Below are 20,000 nucleotides of genomic sequence, written 5' to 3' on the forward strand. Positions count from 1 at the left end.
ACGAGATATATATATTTTTTTTTTCATTGCAATGTCTACTGTTACGCAATTACATTGTCTGAAATTTCATACCAAACATGTTCCTCGTGCAAACTGATATCTTTCAGTTAAAAAAAAAGGTGGTGGTGGTGGGGGGGAGGGGCGGTAACAATTCAATCATCCCGTAAATTTGAGAGAGAGAGAGAGAGAGAGAGAGAGAGAGAGAGAGGACTTTTGGCTTGCAGCTTATAGATAGTATGCGCTTGGCTAAGAAGCTCACAACATTGCCATCCAGAAGTATAACGGACCATTACACAAAACTCTGTGTAACCATGAACTTTTATAGCTGGTTAATACAGTTAAGTGAGATGTACTCATAAACGCGGATGGCAAAACAACAATAACAAAGACCCGAGTGACGTCAACTTCACTATCTATTGGCCCTGGGTTTTGCAAAGTTGTCCTTTGAAAAGGCTCATCTCATAATTTCTCCATTAAAAAAAACAACTATTTCTGACTTGGGACCCAATGTATATTGCTTTGAGCACAGTTAATAGGTTTTACCCTTTTAACATACAGAAAACTGGATAAACTTCACAAGTCATCATTTCCCGTTCTAGCCTGGGACTCCCCCCCCCCCCCCCCCCCAAATTTTTTTTTTTTTTTTAAATTAAAAAATTATTGCCTTTAAAATATTCTGCCAGGTCTTTTAAAATTATGTTTTGTTTTTTTTCTCCTTATTTATTTATTTTTTTAAATATTGATGATTTAGTTATGTTTTTAACAAGTGGTTATAACTAATCTGAAAATATTCTTATGTCGTTTCTTGCAAGTTTTCTATTCTATTTCAAGACAGAGGCTTTAATTCCCTTCATAGTTCTAGGAATCATATCAAAGTATATTGTTTTGTAAATCCCGATTTCTTAATTGTCTGATCCCGGCTTATTGGCATAATGGATTGACAGTTCTGTCCATTTGCTTTATGGTTCTGATGGACTATTTTATATAATTACTCACCCCCCCACCCCCCTCCCCAAATGCCTTTTTACTTTCACTTGTAGTTTCTGAAAGTATGATGGTCTCTTCCCCTCTTATCTGGTTTACATGTCTCATTATTAATATTATTATTATTGTTATTATTATTATTATTATAATTATAGCGTTGTGTATTTGGCTTCATTGAATTTCGTTGTGTATTTGGCTTCACAGAATTCTAATTCTGTCACTAATATTATTTGAACATCAAAAAAACCTCCAAAAAACAACTGTTCTTCCTCCCCCTCCTCTTCATCATCCTCATTCTACTTTTCTTCACCTCATTCAGCTTCTTTATGTCATACATGCTCAGTTCAATAGAATGGATGGGATATTCTACTCGTACAAAATTGCAATACATGACATAAGAAGAAATGCATGACTAATGACACAGACAACACAACAGTCTTGTTTGAAATGAAACCGGACCCCGCGGATCACGTGCTTGAATACCCCCCCTCCCCCTATCCCTTATGAAATTCGAATTTTGCGCCAACTGCCCAAGCACTCCCAAAAATTCCTGCACACCTAAAATAAAACAACACATTGACATGCACACGACCACGCACACAGTGCGAGACGGTGTTCATGTAAGAATATGAGGAGCATTACGGCATGTTACTTGCATGTAGTTATTTATAGTATCGAGAAGTGGGGTAACGTTTTTATTTTTCTCTTATCTTCTATATTCTATTTACATGTTTTTAATAGGCCTCAGTTTGGTTTGGCGGGCTTTTGGCTCGCGATCTAGCGTGCTGGTAGTGAGAGGTGTTCGCGGGAGGAAACCGGTGGTGGTTTATTGATGGTGGTGGTGGTATGATTTGATATTAGCATTTTGGCGGGAAAAGCTGGAGATATCTTAACCAGTTTGGTTTATTATTATTGTTAAATTATTAATATTGTTGTTATTATTATTATTGTTATTATTATTATTATTATTATTATTATTATTATTGTTACTATTATTATTGTTACTATTATTATTATTATTATTATTGTTATTATTATTATTATTATTATTATTATTATTATTATTATTATTATTATTATTATTTCTTTTTGTGCATGGAGAAAGCGAGACTTTATTAATATATATTATCCCTTTTGAGAATAAGAATAAAGATTATGAAACAAGATTTAAGAAATGAACATTGCCTCAAATGTTATACCAATGTGTTCCTCATGCATATTGATAGCTTTAAAATTAAAATGGGGAAAGAGGATACCGTATTAAATTCAATCCGCCTGTAAATTAAAGAAGAGAGAGAGAGAGAGAGAGAGAGAGGGGGGGGGGGGGGCATCTCAGTTTACAGATGAAAGACTGGGTATTGTTTTGTTTTTTTGTTTGTTTTTTTCTTTGAAGAGGTAGAGAGAGAAATCTGAGTGTAATAGATAGCTGACAGATGTGGGTTTTTTTTTAATGGGAGAGAGAGAGAGAGAGAGAGTTGTAAGATAAAATAAAATAAATGTGAAGATATATATAGCACATTTCCATAGGTTCACCCATGCCCCATGAGCATCAATTTCATAATGCTTCATTTGTCTTCCCATAGTGGTCAGGGAGGTCCACTTGCTGTGTCTTCTGCCCCCCTATGCCTGTCTTTGTCTTGGAATGAATTTACTTGGTTTTGTCCTGACCCCAACCAGAGTCCTTGGCTGAGAAGGAAACAGTCAAGTGTATAAATATAGTTTTCGGAGATAATTCTCTCTCTGTTATTTATTGTTAATTTTTTGTTTAGAATATATAATGATTTGAAAGCATCTGAATGTATTCCTCTTAGTGGGGTCCTATAATTGTGTGTGTGTGTGTGTGTGTATTTTGGGAGAAAGCTCAAGATAAATCAAGTGAGAGAAAAAAAAAAAAAAAAAATATATATATATATATATATATATATATATATATATATATATATATATATATATATATATATATATATATATATATTATATATTTGAAGAATATATCTTAGAAGAGGGGGAGTACGACTGTGCTCTGGAAATGATTTTTTGGAAGAAAAATTCTACATCATCACAAAACCGAAAACATGGCAAACTCTCAATAGAAAGAATGAACTAACATCCTCATGCAGACATAGAAACAAACACCTTTTATGTATTGCGAACCACCATAACTACGAAACGGAAAAAGTACGATAAACACGACAATCGACTTTTACTTTCACTTCCTGATGAGAGCGAATGCTCGAAACCATATTGTAGAAGTTGATCATAATTATACCTGGAATATTTTATAAATAGCTCCTTTTATCAAAAAGTTGAGCTTTAGATTTCATGGTTTGGGAGACCTTCCATAAGCTACTACATCCCCCCAAGTATTCTTGTTCTAGTAGGGGGTTTGGGAGACCTTCCATAAGCTACTTCATCCCCCCAAGTATTCTTGTTCTAGTAGGGGGTTTGGGAGACCTTCCATAAGCTACAACATCCCCCCAAGTATTCTTGTTCTAGTAGGGGGTTTGGGAGACCTTCCATAAGCTGCTACATCCCCCCAAGTATTCTTGTTCTAGTAGGGGGTTTGGGAGACCTTCCATAAGCTACTTCATCCCCCCAAGTATTCTTGTTCTAGTAGGGGTTTGGAGACCTTCCATAAGCTACTACATCCCCCCAAGTATTCTTGTTCTAGTAGGGGGTTTGGGAGACCTTCCATAAGCTACTACATCCCCCCAAGTATTCTTGTTCTAGTAGGGGGTTTGGAGACCTTCCATAAGCTACTACATCCCCCCAAGTATTCTTGTTCTAGTAGGGGGTTTGGGAGACCTTCCATAAGCTACTACATCCCCCCAAGTATTCTTGTTCTAGTAGGGGGTTTGGGAGACCTTCCATAAGCTACTACATCCCCCAAGTATTCTTGTTCTAGTAGGGGGTTTGGGAGACCTTCCATAAGCTACTACATCCCCCCAAGTATTCTTGTTCTAGTAGGGGTTTGGGAGACCTTCCATAAGCTACTACATCCCCCCAAGTATTCTTGTTCTAGTAGGGGGTTTGGGGGGGGGGGGGGGGAAACTTTTTTTTTTTTTTTTAAGTCTCCCCCCTCCCAAACCCCCTACACTAGAACTTCTAGTAGGGGGTTTGGGAGGGGGGGGGGGGGGGGGAGACTTGGGATGTCGTAGCTTATGGAAGGTCTCCCCATGGTTTTTGTTTTTATAATTTAATATATATATGCAGAGCTGCCTACCTGAAATTTAAAAAAATTGTAGTTTCTAAGGGGGGGGGGGGGGGGGGGGGGGAGAAAGGCATTTAAAATAGCCTTTAGAAATGAGTCATCAGCCCTCTTCATGACCAAAACATGCTCCATAGCCCTGAATATATGCTCTTAGTAACTAAACTGTCCTTCTCAACATTATTTTTTATTAAGTCAAAGAGGCAAATTGAGCTCTTTAGCTGGAGTTAAATTTTCGTATTTCTACTATTTTGTTGTAATTTATTGTAATTCTAGGCAGGTCTGTATAGGCACAATACCATCCACCAGATCTAAGAGACTTGTCTAACCAATCTTTGATGACCGGGTTAGCGGGTGGTTGGATGGGAGCATCACCCTTGAATCATATACCTATGATGTTCGCATGGGTGTACGATCCGATAGTGATGTCGTTTCTTCTTCTCTTACTAGCCTATCCTGCTTCTTTGGTTTGTGATTGTATTTTTGACAGGGATATTTTTTTTCCTGTAAATCCTCTGCCTGTTTGTTCTTGGTTATTTATAATTTAGCTTATGATATCTTTAGGTTATGATTTTGATTGACATTTGTACTATTTTTGTTAGATTGCTTGTTTTTTTGTTTCAGCGGTCTCTCATATAACCTCAATTGTGTTGGAAGAGACCTAAAGCAACAAACAAACAAATGACCGGGTTGGAGGGATCAGGAAAAACTCACTGTGCTTGTGACCAATACGGTTCTGTTCTACAGACTGAGTTGTGTAAGTAAACCCTATCAGGGCCCGTTCTTTGTCTTCAAGGCCTATAGACACTTAGATAACCACGCCTTTCGGACAGTCATCATGATGTAAACAATGGCTGTGATTGGTAAGCATAGCGAACTACACAGGTTTTACTATCGATGATGTGCGTCTAAGTGAAATACCATACTCTACCACCTTAATCCATAGAGCCAATACAGAAAACTGTGTGTAAACTTAAAAGTTTATAATATATCAAGATCTTGTCACCATTTGTTGGTATAAAAACAATAACAATGATCAGAGAGAGGTCGATTTCATTCGTGTTATTGTTTATAAACAAGCAACCGTGTTTGTCCGAGCACATGTGAAGGTGTGTTACAAATTCCTTGTTTTGATCTACTGGTTAATTTTCATTGTTTTTATATATCCATCCACGACAATCAGCATGTCTGCCATGAATGGAGAGGAATTTATTGTCCATGTTGAATAGAACGGAAATGATGTTCAATACATTGCTTTAAAAACAAAAACAAAAAAATTTGATGAGAATATTATAAGATGAGCTTTTATATAGTGCAATATCCACTTATCAAAAGAAAAGGTCACTTTAAATAGCTTTAGAAATGAGTCATCAGCCCTCTTCATGACCAAAACATGCTCCATAGCCCTGAATATATGCTCTTAGTAACTAAACTGTCCTTCTCAACATTATTTTTTATTAAGTCAAAGAGGCAAATTGAGCTCTTTAGCTGGAGTTAAATTTTCGTATTTCTACTATTTGTGTTGTAATTTATTGTAATTCTAGGCAGGTCTGTATAGGCACAATACCATCCACCAGATCTAAGAGACTTGTCTAACCAATCTTTGATGACCGGGTTAGTGGGTGGTTGGATGGGAGCATCACCCTTGAATCATATACCTATGATGTTCGCATGGGTGTACGATCCGATAGTGATGTCGTTTCTTCTTCTCTTTACTAGCCTATCCTGCTTCTTTGGTTTGTGATTGTATTTTTGACAGGGGATATTTTTTTTCCTGTAAATCCTCTGCCTGTTTGTTCTTGGTTATTTATAATTTAGCTTATGATATCTTTAGGTTATGATTTTGATTGACATTTGTACTATTTTTGTTAGATTGCTTGTTTTTTTATTTCAGCGGTCTCTCATATAACCTCAATTGTGTTGGAAGAGACCTAAAGCAACAAACAAACAAATGACCGGGTTGGAGGGATCAGGAAAAAACTCACTGTGCTTGTGACCAATACGGTTCTGTTCTACAGACTGAGTTGTGTAAGTAAACCCTATCAGGGCCCGTTCTTTGTCTTCAAGGCCTATAGACACTTAGATAACCACGCCTTTCGGACAGTCATCATGATGTAAACAATGGCTGTGATTGGTAAGCATAGCGAACTACACAGGTTTTACTATCGATGATGTGCGTCTAAGTGAAATACCATACTCTACCACCTTAATCCATAGAGCCAATACAGAAAACTGTGTGTAAACTTAAAAGTTTATAATATATCAAGATCTTGTCACCCATTTGTTGGTATAAAAACAATAACAATGATCAGAGAGAGGTCGATTTCATTCGTGTTATTGTTTATAAACAAGCAACCGTGTTTGTCCGAGCACATGTGAAGGTGTGTCACAAATTCCTTGTTTTGATCTACTGGTTAATTTTCATTGTTTTTATATATCCATCCACGACAATCAGCATGTCTGCCATGAATGGAGAGGAATTTATTGTCCATGTTGAATAGAACGGAAATGATGTTCAATACATTGCTTTAAAAACAAAAACAAAAAAATTTGATGAGAATATTATAAGATGAGCTTTTATATAGTGCAATATCCACTTATCATGCTCAAAGCACTTTACAAGTGGTCCCTGACCAACCGCAACACGTAACATGTAGAATGAGACTTGACGCCTGTAAGGCGATATTACAATATTTTTTCAGACAGAGACAACGCTGTTCCCGTCTGGTTACTCATTTTACACCTCAGTGTGGTGAGAGAACGAGAGTAAAGAGCCTTTTCCAAACACTCAACTATGCGCCGAGCGAGGCTCGAATCCAGGACCTTCCGATCCGAAAGCGAGTGTCATACTACTAGACCACATAACGGCTTTACTCTGTTATATATATCTCTCTCTCTCTCTCTCTCTCCTCTCTCTCTCTCTCTCTCTCTCTCTTCTCTCTCCTCTCTCCTCTCTTCTCTCTCTCTTTCTCTTCTCTCTCTCTTCTCTCTCTCTCTCTCTCTCTCTCTTCTCTCTCTCTCTCTCTCTTTCTCTCTCTCTCTCTCAAAACATACACACAGGCACTCCTTTCTCTCATTCTCTCCCTCAATATACACATACAGGCACTCCCCTCTCTCTCTGTCTTTCACAAACACACATACACATAGAAACTCTTCTCTTTCTCTCTCCATATTCTATCTGTACCACATACAACCTCTTTCTCTCACTCTCTCTCGCTTTATCTCTCTTTCTCTTTCTTTTTCTTTCACAAACACACCTTTCTCTCTCTCTCTCTCTCTCTCTCTCTCTCTCTCTCTCTCTCTCTCTCTCTCTCTCTCTCTCTCTCTCTCTCTCTCTCTCTCTCTCTCTCTCTCTCTCTCTCTCACACATACAAGCACCCACACACTTTTCACTCTTCCTCTTCACAAACATATGCACACACTCACTCTCTCTCTCCCTCTCACTTTATCCTTCTACTTCACGTCGTCCCAATAGGCTCTTCTCAACTACTCACACCTATTTGCAACAAACATGTCTGAAGAATTATTCACACATGTAATTTTTTGCATACATTCCCCCCTCCCCCCCCCCCCCCACCCCACACACACATACACACACACACACACACACACACCTCGATTGTTTTATCTTGAACACAGATATCTTTTTGTTTTACATGTGTGTATGTACTGAACATTATTACAGATATATATATATATTTATATGTTTTAGAATCAGAGACATACTATGTAGGGCATAGATCTAGCAGTGTGTAATCATTCATCTAGTATCAACTGTGCTGGTTGTCAAACTCTTAGTCAATAACTAAAACTGGATAGATGTGCTAACTAACGAAAGAGTAGAGAGAGAGATTAACTGTAACTGGATTAATAAGGAAAATTAAATGTCTAAATAGTCTCATTGGAAAGGCCCTGTTTGCTTGCTTTAGTCATCCTTTCATTCAATAATACATTTTTCAAGGGGCAATTCCCAAGTCCTTTAACATTGTAAGTGTGTAGCAGATGTCAACATAATATGTTGACATGAAATGATATGTAGATTGATATCCGCAATGAACTTCACTGTGTTTATTTATTCTCCTACGGATGTTTGTAGTGCAATATGTCTATGCCTAAGAATAGAATTTGAAGTACGCACACTCTAAAGTAGGTTAAGTAATGTGTAGTGTAACATTTTAAGGTTTTGAAAATGATTTTGGTATTTATCCTTATCATAGTAGTGACTATAATGATGATGATGTCAATAATAACAATGATAATGGTAATAATATGACTATTACAGTCCATTCCGGATAATCGCAATTATGTTGATCGCAACATTTCTCAAGAAACGGAATTATTTCTTTATAAAAGTCACTGGTTAATTGCAACAAACTTCGGTTAATCGAAACAAATTTTCGACCTTAAAACGTGACAAGTTCAGGAAATCAATCAAACAAAATATGATGAAATTTAATCATGGGTGAAATCATGACAGGTTGAAGAATCCAGAGTGAGTGGGATTTAATGATACACTAATGTGTCAAAAGAGGGCGGGGCTTTGCGGTATGACTTTGTGATGTCATCTGTGACTATTAAATAGGAGGCGAGGGGGCTTGGCATAGTCTAGACAACAGGTAGATGATGACAGTTGTAAAGAGAGACTGAGCAATATCCTTCTCCTTCGTTTTGGGATTGACAACCGTGCATTGTGACCAACAGGTTTGGTGAGAGCTTATTGTCTCTAATCATGGCTAATCTCTTTGACTCTTACCAACATTGAGAATAAAAGAGTGAAAGTGAATCCAATCTGAATAAGATGTCAGCTTGCATCAAAGCTGCTTTTGCTTATCAAAATCTATACAGGGCTGCCATATGGTTTAAATTTCGATCAAATTGCTCAGTCTATGGTAGACTAAGAACAATGTTTACATTAGCTGGTTTGAGTTTACCATATATGTGTACAGTGTTGCAATAATGGACAGGAAACTCAACTTCGGTTAATCGAAACATTTTCGCTGATCCCAAGGTGTTGCGATTATCCGGAGTGGACTGTAGTTGTAAAAGAAGTCCTTTAGAGTCAATAGGCCCATGGAGCAAGAGTTTATCCTGGTTTCTATAATGTGAAACGATCAATAGCAATTGCTTGCTACCCTTTGGATTGTACGCTAGTCTTTTGCAAAGTATTTTCCACTAGATCCAACAGACCCAGCTGCTCATTCATTGCTGAGTAGAAGGGGGTGGAGTGTTCAAAATAAAAACAAACCTAAAATTACTCCTAAATAAACAATGCCTACTCTAAGTCTGTTCTCAGACTTGACCCATGAGTGTTGCAAGTGCCATTAAACTTCTAAAAACAAGATTCTCCCCCCCCCCCCCCCCCCCCCCCCCCCCCCCCCCAAATAAAACAGATAAATATTTAAAAAATAAACCCACTCACTAGTATATTACTGTATGTTGATATTTAAATAAAGACGGCTCATCCGGTGTGTAGATTTAACGGAACTTCATAAGGTATTTGTTGTATATGAGACAGCTTAGCCAACAATAAGTGGATTTTTAAAAGCAAGGGTGCGTAAGTGGATGTATAGAGGAAATGTGACTCACAAATTGCAGAGCTGCCTACTTGAAATTTCAAAAGATCGTAGTTTCCAAGGGGAGAAGAGAAAAAAGTCTCTTTAAATAGCTTTAGAAATAAACAATTTGCCTTCAGACTGATCCAAAAATGCTCCAAAGTCCTGAATATAGGTTCTTTGGAACTACTAATCTTTACTTTTCTACAAGATTTATTGAGTCAAAGAAGTGAATGTTGTTCTGTAGCTGGAGCCAAAAATTTGTATTTCTACGAATTTTTCCTAGTACTTGACAGGTCTGCATATGTTGAAACAAAGCAAACGTTTGGGCCCTTAAGTAGTGGGACACGATGCATACACGCACCACAAAAAAGGAATGTCGAGGAAAAAACTAATAGCACATAAATAGCCTTTTGAAGTGTATGAATGAAAATTCAGTACTGTAGACAGTATTCGTCTTAGTTTCATCGCACATTTTGTCAGTAGATTACTTCAATGTTTGCTGCCAATTTTGGTGATTGGCTCCTGGTTTTCAAGTTCTATTTAAGGTAGCCAAGAGTCTTGTTAGCTTTGGTTTGAGATTAGCTCTTGTTTAGCGATTCCATCTCATGTCAGTTCGAAGAATCGCCCGAAGATATTTTGTTTTGGGAATTTCTTCCAATTTTTATCATTATTATTTTTTTTTATTTTTTTTTTTACAATAGTAAAGGGTAAAAAGGGGAAACATATTGAATTGAATTTTGGCTCATCAAGATGGTTCGGAATGCTGTGTGGTAGCGTATTTTCCAATTCCGGATACAGTTGGCATTTTTTCTACACATACCAACATTTAGTTTTAGAAATAGCTGTTGGGCATTTTTGTGCAGCTTTGCGGTTTAGTGTTATGATTATGACCCTAGGCTTGTAACTTGTAGATTCCAGGTTTGATTACCACTGTTGGCATCACAAGGTTGAATTCTTGGAAAACGCTCTTTCTCACATTTTCTCATCATACTCAGATGTAAAAGGAGTATGTGATCAATAACAACATTGTCTCTGAAAAAAAATTGTAATATCACTTGGAAGTTAAAAAGGTGCCATGTTGTCATTGGTTTTGGACCTATTGTAAAGCACTCTGAACACATCAAGTTGATAAAACGCAATATAAAAACGCCAAATAATGCTTACGATCGCAACTGCTGTCAAAGTTATAATTCTTTAGCTTACTAGTTTTTATACCTAGCCCACATACTGATTCAGAATATTATAAGGTCACATGTATACTCATTTCAAATATCTTAGGTTCCCGTATAGTGTTTATAATTTTCCTGATAAAATATTTTATCAAGATGAAAACGTCTTCGTTATCAGATACGCATGAAAAATGAAGGGCATTAGGTCAAATGTGTGCATGAAACCAATCAGTGCTGAGTTTGCATATGATGCATTTTACCTTGCGCCTAAGCCTGAAGAGTTTCAACATTTGTTTTTTAATACTGTGAAATTGAAGGCGTGCAGTAAGTTTGCATGAGGAGCGAGCGAGCAATCGTTTTGAGGTGGAATGGAAAGGGGAAATTTTTTTATTCCTCTATCAATTTCTTCTCTCTTTATCTCTCTTCTTTTTTCTTTTTTTTTTTAACGAAAAATATGGAATCTTTAATGCTTAAAGCATGTCGTTTTGTAGAGTGATGTATTTGAGTTTCACAGTACACTATTATTTTCTAGTACATTTACAATATCCATTCCCCACCTATAGTCGTGTATTTCACACCCCAGTTTAGAGGGGTTATGGGTAAGAGCGTTATTTACCCGAGTACGGTCAATGATACCTGAGCCAGGCTCCATATTGATCGAATTCGGTTGATCATCCTGCTTGGTCACTGTCGCACGAAATAAAAACAAAGAAAAAAAATCTCTCCAGCCCATTTGCCTGAATTGGAAAATAATGCATCTCAAGTCTATGGAAATATGATTGGTAGCACATTGTGACTACAATAAGTACATATCTTTGAGGCGTCATGAGATTGCTTTAGTCCGAAACCTGTTTTGCAAGAAATAAAAAAGTATATACGCATACATTTTATCTACGTAAATTTATACTGTAAATATGGCATAATGCTAGTAATGAGAAAATTGTTAAGTATTACGATGGAATCCATCATACGTTATACGTATTCACTTTTTGTTAAACGCTTTTTGTATTCTCCAGATGCATTCAGTCAAAGTAAATACGCAGCGCATTGGCGAACAGTGAGAATACATGACATTAAAGTATGGTAAGCGTCGTTCAAGATAGCAAAGCTTAACACGTGGCATGGATGGTTAATGATTATATGATGAGTAAGTATTTATGTCTTTCTTAAAATTTACATATCTTTTCATTCATCGCCATGTTCAACCGGATTAACATCCGGGGAATAAGATGACGACTGCCTTTGAGGAAGAGCTTTCCCTCGGTAAGAAGAGATGTCTGGCTCGGAAAGCGTGCTTTTTCAATATCAGCATCAGTTAACGAGAGTGAATTACTCACTATTAACACTTGAGAAGCGGTAAATGCATTCGAAAGAAATCATGATTTTACGAGTAAACCTCAATGATCGTATTATATTTTGTAGCCAATGAAATCTAGTCGAAAAAGATGTGGAATCATAGTTACCTTCTCCTTCTTGTCCGGTCGAATGCTGAAAGACACATGCTCTTTTCTCACACCACATATGGAACACGTCCAGTTTCCATCCTTTCACCGGAAATACAAAGGCTGTTTTACGCGCAAAAGATTGCAAAACAAACCCTTTTTACGCGCAAAATATGCAAATCTGCAAAGCGCCATTAAGAATAGGTTAATTTTCCCCTCCAAAAATGACCAAGTCATATGAAATTCTCCTTGTGAATCTCCCCCGGACGCATGCGCATAACACACCACACACACATGCACACTCTACCTCCAATATGGCACTCTGACATGAGACAAAATGCTGACGAACAACGCTTTTATTTCCTCTCCTCCCGTTGGCCAAGATCTTTTTTTAAGGATTAAAAAAAAAAAAACGATTGCTTTGAGTGAATAGAACAATCCTTAACAGCTTGTTATTGTTTAAAAGTAAAGTGTCTTGCTTGCATACTGAAAACTAGACAAATGGTACACGATTCTAATTGTAGGTTTTGTTTAGAGAGGAAGAAAGAAAAATATCCAGTAAAAAAACTGGATTGATTCACTGTCTTGTATATAGGTTAAAGTTTGAGTGGGTAGATGGGACACATGCAAACACATAATAAACACTCTTAATCTTTCTCTCACACACACACATACACATGCTCTCTATCTACCCTCTCTCTCTCTCTCTCTCTCTGTCTCTCTCTCTCTCTCTCTCTCTCTCTCTCTCTCTCTCTCTCTCTCTCTCTCTCTCAACCTCTCACACACATACATTTACACATGCACACTACTCTCTCTTATACCCACACTCATAAATACTCTCTATCTCTACCTTACACACATGTACACAAAATGCATGTTATCTGCATTGTTTGAAACTGAAAATGGGGAAGGGAAAAGAAGAAGAAAAAAAATGAGAGAGATGAGAGGTGGCAGTGTTTGTGTGGTGTGGTGTGGTTGACTAGACAGACAGGCAGACGTGCTTAAGATTTATATATAGTTATAAGAGAGGCTGGATTTGGGATCAGGACCTGCCAACCGCTTAGTCAAGCCTCGCCAATCAAAGGGAATGAGCGGGGAAGCAGCAACTGCATTAGCACATGCTTATGCTGTGGGTTGATAAGCTGTCTGGTGATTGGTGATTGGTTGGCGGGCTGGTTTTTGATTCAAATCACTGTTGTGGGGCTTCAAATTCACCACATGCTTGCCTGCATGTATGCATGCTTTCATAAAAGTGCATTTTAAAATTATTTGTAACATGAATGATATGGACTGTATTGTATATGTTGTGTGTGATTGATGGTATAGGAGAGAGAGAGAGTGAGAGAGAGAGAGAGAGAGAGAGAGAGAGAGAGAGAGAGAGAGAGAGAGAGAGAGAGAGAGAGAGTGAGAGAGAGAGAGATGAGAATTCAAAAAAGATAAAATAGAATAATTATCTAGATAAATAGAATTCTTTCTGTATACAAACAGCTTCTTTCGGAGTCAAATGAAGATATTTTCGTTTGTTTGTTATGTTACATATTAGGATTTTAAAATTAATAATTTGGGACAAAAATTGTTTTAAGAAGTTTTGGTTTGTTTGTGTTTTAAAAATATTTTTGATGTATTTTTCTCATTTATAATTGGTCTCTTTCCAAATAAAACAACACATCATGTCCGTTGCAATAGGGGTAAGAGCAAGACCTTCTATATAGAGGGCCTTGGTAAGAGGCAATACAAATGACATTTATTACATATTATCTGTCCTTAACCATTTTTAAAGGTCCATTAAAGTAAGGGTGGAAATTAAAAAACATATTACAATTTTTTTGTTTGTTTATTGCTTTAGGTAGGTCTGTATATACATAGCATGATTTTATAGTTTTACCATGCCCAATGAGCACCATAATGCATCATTTATGACCCCAGTTGTCTGTAGAGAATCAAATTTTCGTTTCATGTCGTAGAGATCTCGATAACTGAGTTGGTAGAGCACTCGCTTCACAAGCAAAAGGACAGAGATCAATCCCGAGTTAAGTCTAGATTTTCTTTTCTGACCCCCTGTCCATCCAGCAGTGTTTGTTAGTTCAGATGGAAAGTACTTTTAACTCACTCAACCCTAATAACGACTATATCTGTAGTTTACCCGGGTTACATTTACCTCATGCCTAGTTATTACATTTTTCTGAGACAAATTATAGGCGTAGTATCAATGCTAATGTTTTTAGTTTTTGCATAGTTGAATAAAACTATGTACATGTCATTTATAATACATTTTTTCCAATTTTGAAAAGTAGCAAAAATCTCTAGGATTGAGTGAGTTAAGTCAGATTAGCACCCTTTCCAAAAGGGTTGCACGCAATGACTATTTTCCATTTCTCACTTTAGAAACTGGGATAAACTCTGGCTCCATTGGCCTAACAGCTCTGAAGGGCTGCTACCAGAGCGCTGTTAAGTAAGTCTTACTTTTATCAACCTATACGGACCTGGTTCCAGTCATGGTGGTTTTTGTTTTTTTAATTTCAGGTATAAGTAGAACCCCCTGAAATGTTTACTTTACTAGTTTTAATAAGATAAACGATAGCTGAAGAAATTTTCAAAGCTGTAAGCACTGTATGCTGATTGAATAACTCACGGCTCATATTTATTATAAGAGAACAGTAAGAAACAAAATGCACAGCATGCCAGACATAGCAAGATACGGTCATGAATTCATTTTGTGATACAGAGCAATAATCTAATACCATCCCACACCAGCAAATATTATATCTATCGTCAATGTTAAAGCTGTGCAATAGTATTGATTGGATCAGATCTTTTAACTCACTCAATCCTAGATATGTTTGCTACTTTTCAAAAGTGGAAAAAATGTATTAAAAATGAGCATGTACATAGATGGTTTTATTCAACTACCACTAACATGTAAAAACTAAAAACATTAGCTTTGATTCTATGCCTTTAATTTGTCTCAGAAAAATGTAATAAATAGACCTGGGGTAAAAGTAATTCGGGCAAACTATGGGTATAGTCGGTGTTAGGGTTGAGAGAGTTAAAATGACCTCTCTTTGGCTATCAAACATTCATAAACATTAGTCTTAGATTCTAGGATTTTATAAAAAGTACTACAGATAAGGCCCATGGAGCTGTAGTTTATCCCAGTTTATGTAGTGTTAATGAGACTGTAAATTACTTGCTGTTTTTAGATAGGACACTAAATTATCGTAAAATACTTTCCACCACTTCTGGTAGAACCGGCAAAGCAATCATGCACGAGGGAAAGGGGGTAATGCGGAAAATGAAATAGAAGAAAATTAACTCAACCTGGGATTGAAACTGCCAGTTCTCAAGCTTTTAAGGCGGGCGTTCTACCAATTGAGCTATCTGGAACCCCATGGATTGTGAGAGGAGGTGGAAAGATATGAAGATGGAAAATGTAAAAACCAATATGTATTAGATAAATACACCACATTTCCTGTGTGTTTTATGATGGCGAGAATACACCCCCGGCTCTCTTTGACCTGAAGGACGAGGTCACCGAGTTCCGATCACTCTTTAAGCACCCAGCGGCTGTACACCAAAAGGACACCATTTTTTTTTTTGGTTCTTTTTGGCCAAAAATCCTTTTAATTTAAATATTCAATCGTTTAAGATGACCCCCGACTTGTCAGAACTCTTTGCCTTAGGTCTTTTGGCCAATTTGGGTCATATTTTAGCATTTATGACGTTTGCGGCTATCTTGAATGATCAATATTTGAAATAAAAAGTTTTCCTGCCAAAATGAAAAATAGTGTGTTTTGTAAGAGTACACAGCTCACTGGTGGTCACCCTGGGCAAATGTTTCTCCATGCATTGTTTCCTTTTCTCATCATTAAACAGTGCAATGTAATTTCTTTCCACCATCTTGTTTGGGATCTTGGCATGTTTTGCAGAATATCCCAGGCCTGTTATGGATATTTTATATTTTGCTTTCTCCACCTTCGGAGATTTAATCCATAAACAGAAGGGGAAAGGTGTGTGAGTGTGTCGAGGAAGGGGGGGGGGGGGGTTGGCAAATTTGAGAAAATATTGTTATTCTACTCAGCGATGTTGTGTATCAGGACAAATTGAAATCCAATGCATCATTTCTAAAGCGTTTTGGAGGAATAATTGTCGATGTAAAAATTAGCAGTCTATACTTGACAGTGTTAGAACAGAAAGGGCGTCCAACAGGCGAGATGTACAGTATGAAATGGAAATATGGGGAAATAAATGAAACAATGGAGTGCATTGGTGGAAATCATGCATTTTGGCATGATACAGTTCGGTTTAGTTGAAATTCAGGATTTAAACCAAAAAAAATCTACTTGTGGCAGGCAAGCATTTAAAAAAAAATAGAATTGTAAATGTTTCTTTTTTTGTTGTTGTTGCTTTTTAAAAAGTCCATGTGACAGAATAAAAGGCTAATCTATCGCAAAGTACTTTCTGCAAGATCGAACGGATCCTGCTGCCAATTACTGCTAAATGGACAGAGGGTCAGGGTCAGATAATACATTCTACTGCACCAGGGATTTATACATCACCTTATGCCAGATTTTGTTTTAATTTCTGACAGGATTTTAAAAAATCATTTACTTCTTTGACTTGATTTCATCCATTGTTTGTGATGTGTACAGTTTGTTGTAAGACAAATGGTTTTGGCATACTTGTATTGAATTTAATTACAAAGCATTTAATATTACTTATTATCATCACTCTTTTATCTGAGAGACAAATTTCTAAGGGAAGGTTTTTTCGAGGTGGAAAAAAAATAAAATATAGATAGAATGAAATTGACATCACTCAGGTCTTTGTTATTGCTTTTTGCCATCCACGTTTATAAGTGATTCTCACTAAAGCGTATTAACCAGACTATAAACGACCAAGATTGGACATAGTTTTGTGTGTTGGTCTGGCAATATTGTAACTTTCTTAGCCAAGCGCACACTATCTATAATTGAAACCCTGATTTTTATGTCAAAATTTTGATTGTTAAGGGTAGGCAACTCTGATATTGAATGGCATCAGCTGCTCAACAGTACGGCATCTCTATCTTGTTATACTCAGTGATGAACATGGTGAGTGATGAGGAGGTTGAAAATGATTGCAAAATTCTTACCCCATTACTTTTTTCAGGTGCATGAATAACGTCACCTCACTTGACTCGAAGAGTGAATAGGTAGTACCAAATTATAAGGGGCAGCAACTTGCACGGCATGAAGTTGGAAATTTGTTCCATGTAGCCTGTTAAGATATAAATGAAGCATTGTGATGAAGCGCACTGTGCATGGTGAAATTGTGAAATGAAAATGTCCGTTTTTGTTATTCAAAGTTGTGAGTACCACATCAAGATAGTTGTAAAGAGAGGTTGTTGTTCTGTAGCAGCATTGTTGTGGAAAATGGTAACAAGTAAATCATGTACACATGCAACACATCATGTTACTAAAATTAGCAATGAGCAATGATTTCTCTTTTATTACAGACCTGCCAACCCTTCATATTCCAAAAGTGGAATCAGAATGTCCGAAAATGAGACAAAAATTAGGAATCTTGTAAACAATGGATCAACAATGTATCAAAATTATCACTCAACTTTGCCACCAAACACATAAAGACAGTATTCGGGCACAGCTGGCAAAACTACATAATAATAATAATAATAATATATCTTTATTGTCCCCAAAAAAGTGGCAATTTGTCATTTGGTTACACATTTATAACAATACAATATTGACATAGACACACTCACACAAGATGCACACTAGTAACATAGTAGTTATCGTAAAAAAAATTATTTTTTTTAAATAGTCATATATCGTCACATGCATTAGGTTATGGAATGGGGAAGGGGGGGGAAATGGAATGAAAATCAATTTTCCTACTTAGCTCCCTTTTGGCTCCCTCTTCTTTTTTTTTCTTTTTTTTTTTTAATCACCTTTTTACCCCCCAATTTCGTTTTTCTTACCATTATCATCATTTTTGAAAATTGGGATTTAAGAGAAAATGGCGGAAATATGGGAAAGGAAAAATGAAAATAGGAAAGATTTGGCCAAAAACAGAAGGGTTGGCAGGTATCTTATTATTATTAAATTTAGAAAACAAGAACTGGGACATGATTATTAGCAAGAATCAGTTTGAACTCAAGTTAGATAGATTAACTTGACATCATGTGGCACTGTGGTATGGTCATCACTTCACTTCATAACCAAAAGGCACCGATTTCAAAACCCAACTGTACTGCGTGGTGGCCTTGAACAAGTAGTCACTTCTCAGTGGCTCAGTTTGCGGTGGTGAAGCTGTGCCAAAAAAGTGGTTTATAACTTTTTATCACATTCGCCACAACATTGCTCCAATGATTAGTTAATTTGGAAAAGCTAAGGAAATATATTCGCTTTCATCAGTTTATATCAGTTGAATAATGAAAAATAGACCGATGACTGACAGTCTAGCACCAATAGAGTAGGAGGAAAAATCTCTCAAAGGTTCCAAAGAATGTGGACGACTTTGTCCACACTTTCCCGGCTCTTCCTTCAGAGTCATAGGCCCATGGAGCCAGAGTTGTCCCTTTCTTAAATCTTTAAAAAAAATTTGTTTAACAAATCACATGATCTTTACTGGTATTACAATGTGATTATATTTAATATTTTTTTTGAAAACATGGGTAATTAAAAGGGGGTCTGGTATTCAGAGAATTAATGCTCTCAATAGTGATGTGCCAGGTATAGGGAGAAGGGGGGGGGGGGGGGGGTGAAGGCGGAGATTTCACTGTGTTACTATCAGTTGCTCAGACAGATGTCCCATTTAGATTAGATGAGTGATTCCAATGAGTCAGACGGCTGTTGAAACATGTGTCATCCCATTTTGACATGTTATGATTTTTTTTTTTAAAACCCCAATGATTTTGATTTTTTAATAAAAGAGAAAATGAATGGGGGTAAATTAGAGAGGCCCTGATCTCTGTTTAGATAAGAGGGCCAGGTAATTAGACCAGGTGACTTAAATCTGTCGATGCTTTATTCCGCTCTACTCTGATAAAACTTCTTTATTTTTTTTAATGTTTATATTTCAAATAATTGATGATTAAGATGAACAACCCCCCCCCCCCCCCCCCCACTTGTCAAAAAGTCTCAAACCTGGGACCATGAATTCTCAAGGTTAAAATTTTTTTAACATGTAAAATATATATTTTTCAAATTTTTAAAATGAATATTCCTAACAACCTTTCAAACAAATATTTTAACATAAAACATTTAGGGTTTTTAACACAGAATGTTTGAGTTTGAGGATCAAAATCCTTTTTCAATTTTTGACTTTGACTGAAGAAAGTTTGAGTCGAAAATATTGTAGTAGGTAGTCCTTCAGAACCATTTGGCCTATGAAGCCAGAGTTTATCCCAGTTTCCACAGCGTGAAATGGACAATAGCAATTGCTTGCTACCCTTTGGGTAGGATGCTAGTCTTTTGCAAAGTACTTTCCATCAGATCTAACAGACCATGCGACCCAATCACTGCTGAGTGGACAGGGGTGGGGGGAGGGGGGATCAGAAAAAGTCTTGACTGCACCCGGGATCTATCTCGGTCCCTTTTATTGTGATGCGAGTGCTCTGCTAACTGAAAACATAATGTCAAGT

At 36.9% G+C, this 20,000-nt stretch overlaps 1 long non-coding RNA gene across 1 annotated transcript in view; it reads right to left on the bottom strand.

Moving 5' to 3' along the window:
- The window catches only part of LOC144960083 (uncharacterized), a 197,436-nt gene that overhangs the window by 77,301 nt on the left and 100,135 nt on the right, over positions 1 to 20,000 (bottom strand). The window contains exon 6 of the long non-coding RNA XR_013642752.1: positions 17,490 to 17,614. This is a non-coding gene — a long non-coding RNA (uncharacterized LOC144960083). The remainder of the gene's footprint in view (positions 1 to 17,489; positions 17,615 to 20,000) is intronic.

The sequence above is a fragment of the Berghia stephanieae genome, chromosome 14, assembly GCF_034508935.2.
Source record: "Berghia stephanieae isolate SIO BIC M18660-M18661 chromosome 14, UCSD_Bste_1.3, whole genome shotgun sequence".
Lineage (NCBI taxonomy): Eukaryota > Metazoa > Mollusca > Gastropoda > Nudibranchia > Aeolidiidae > Berghia > Berghia stephanieae.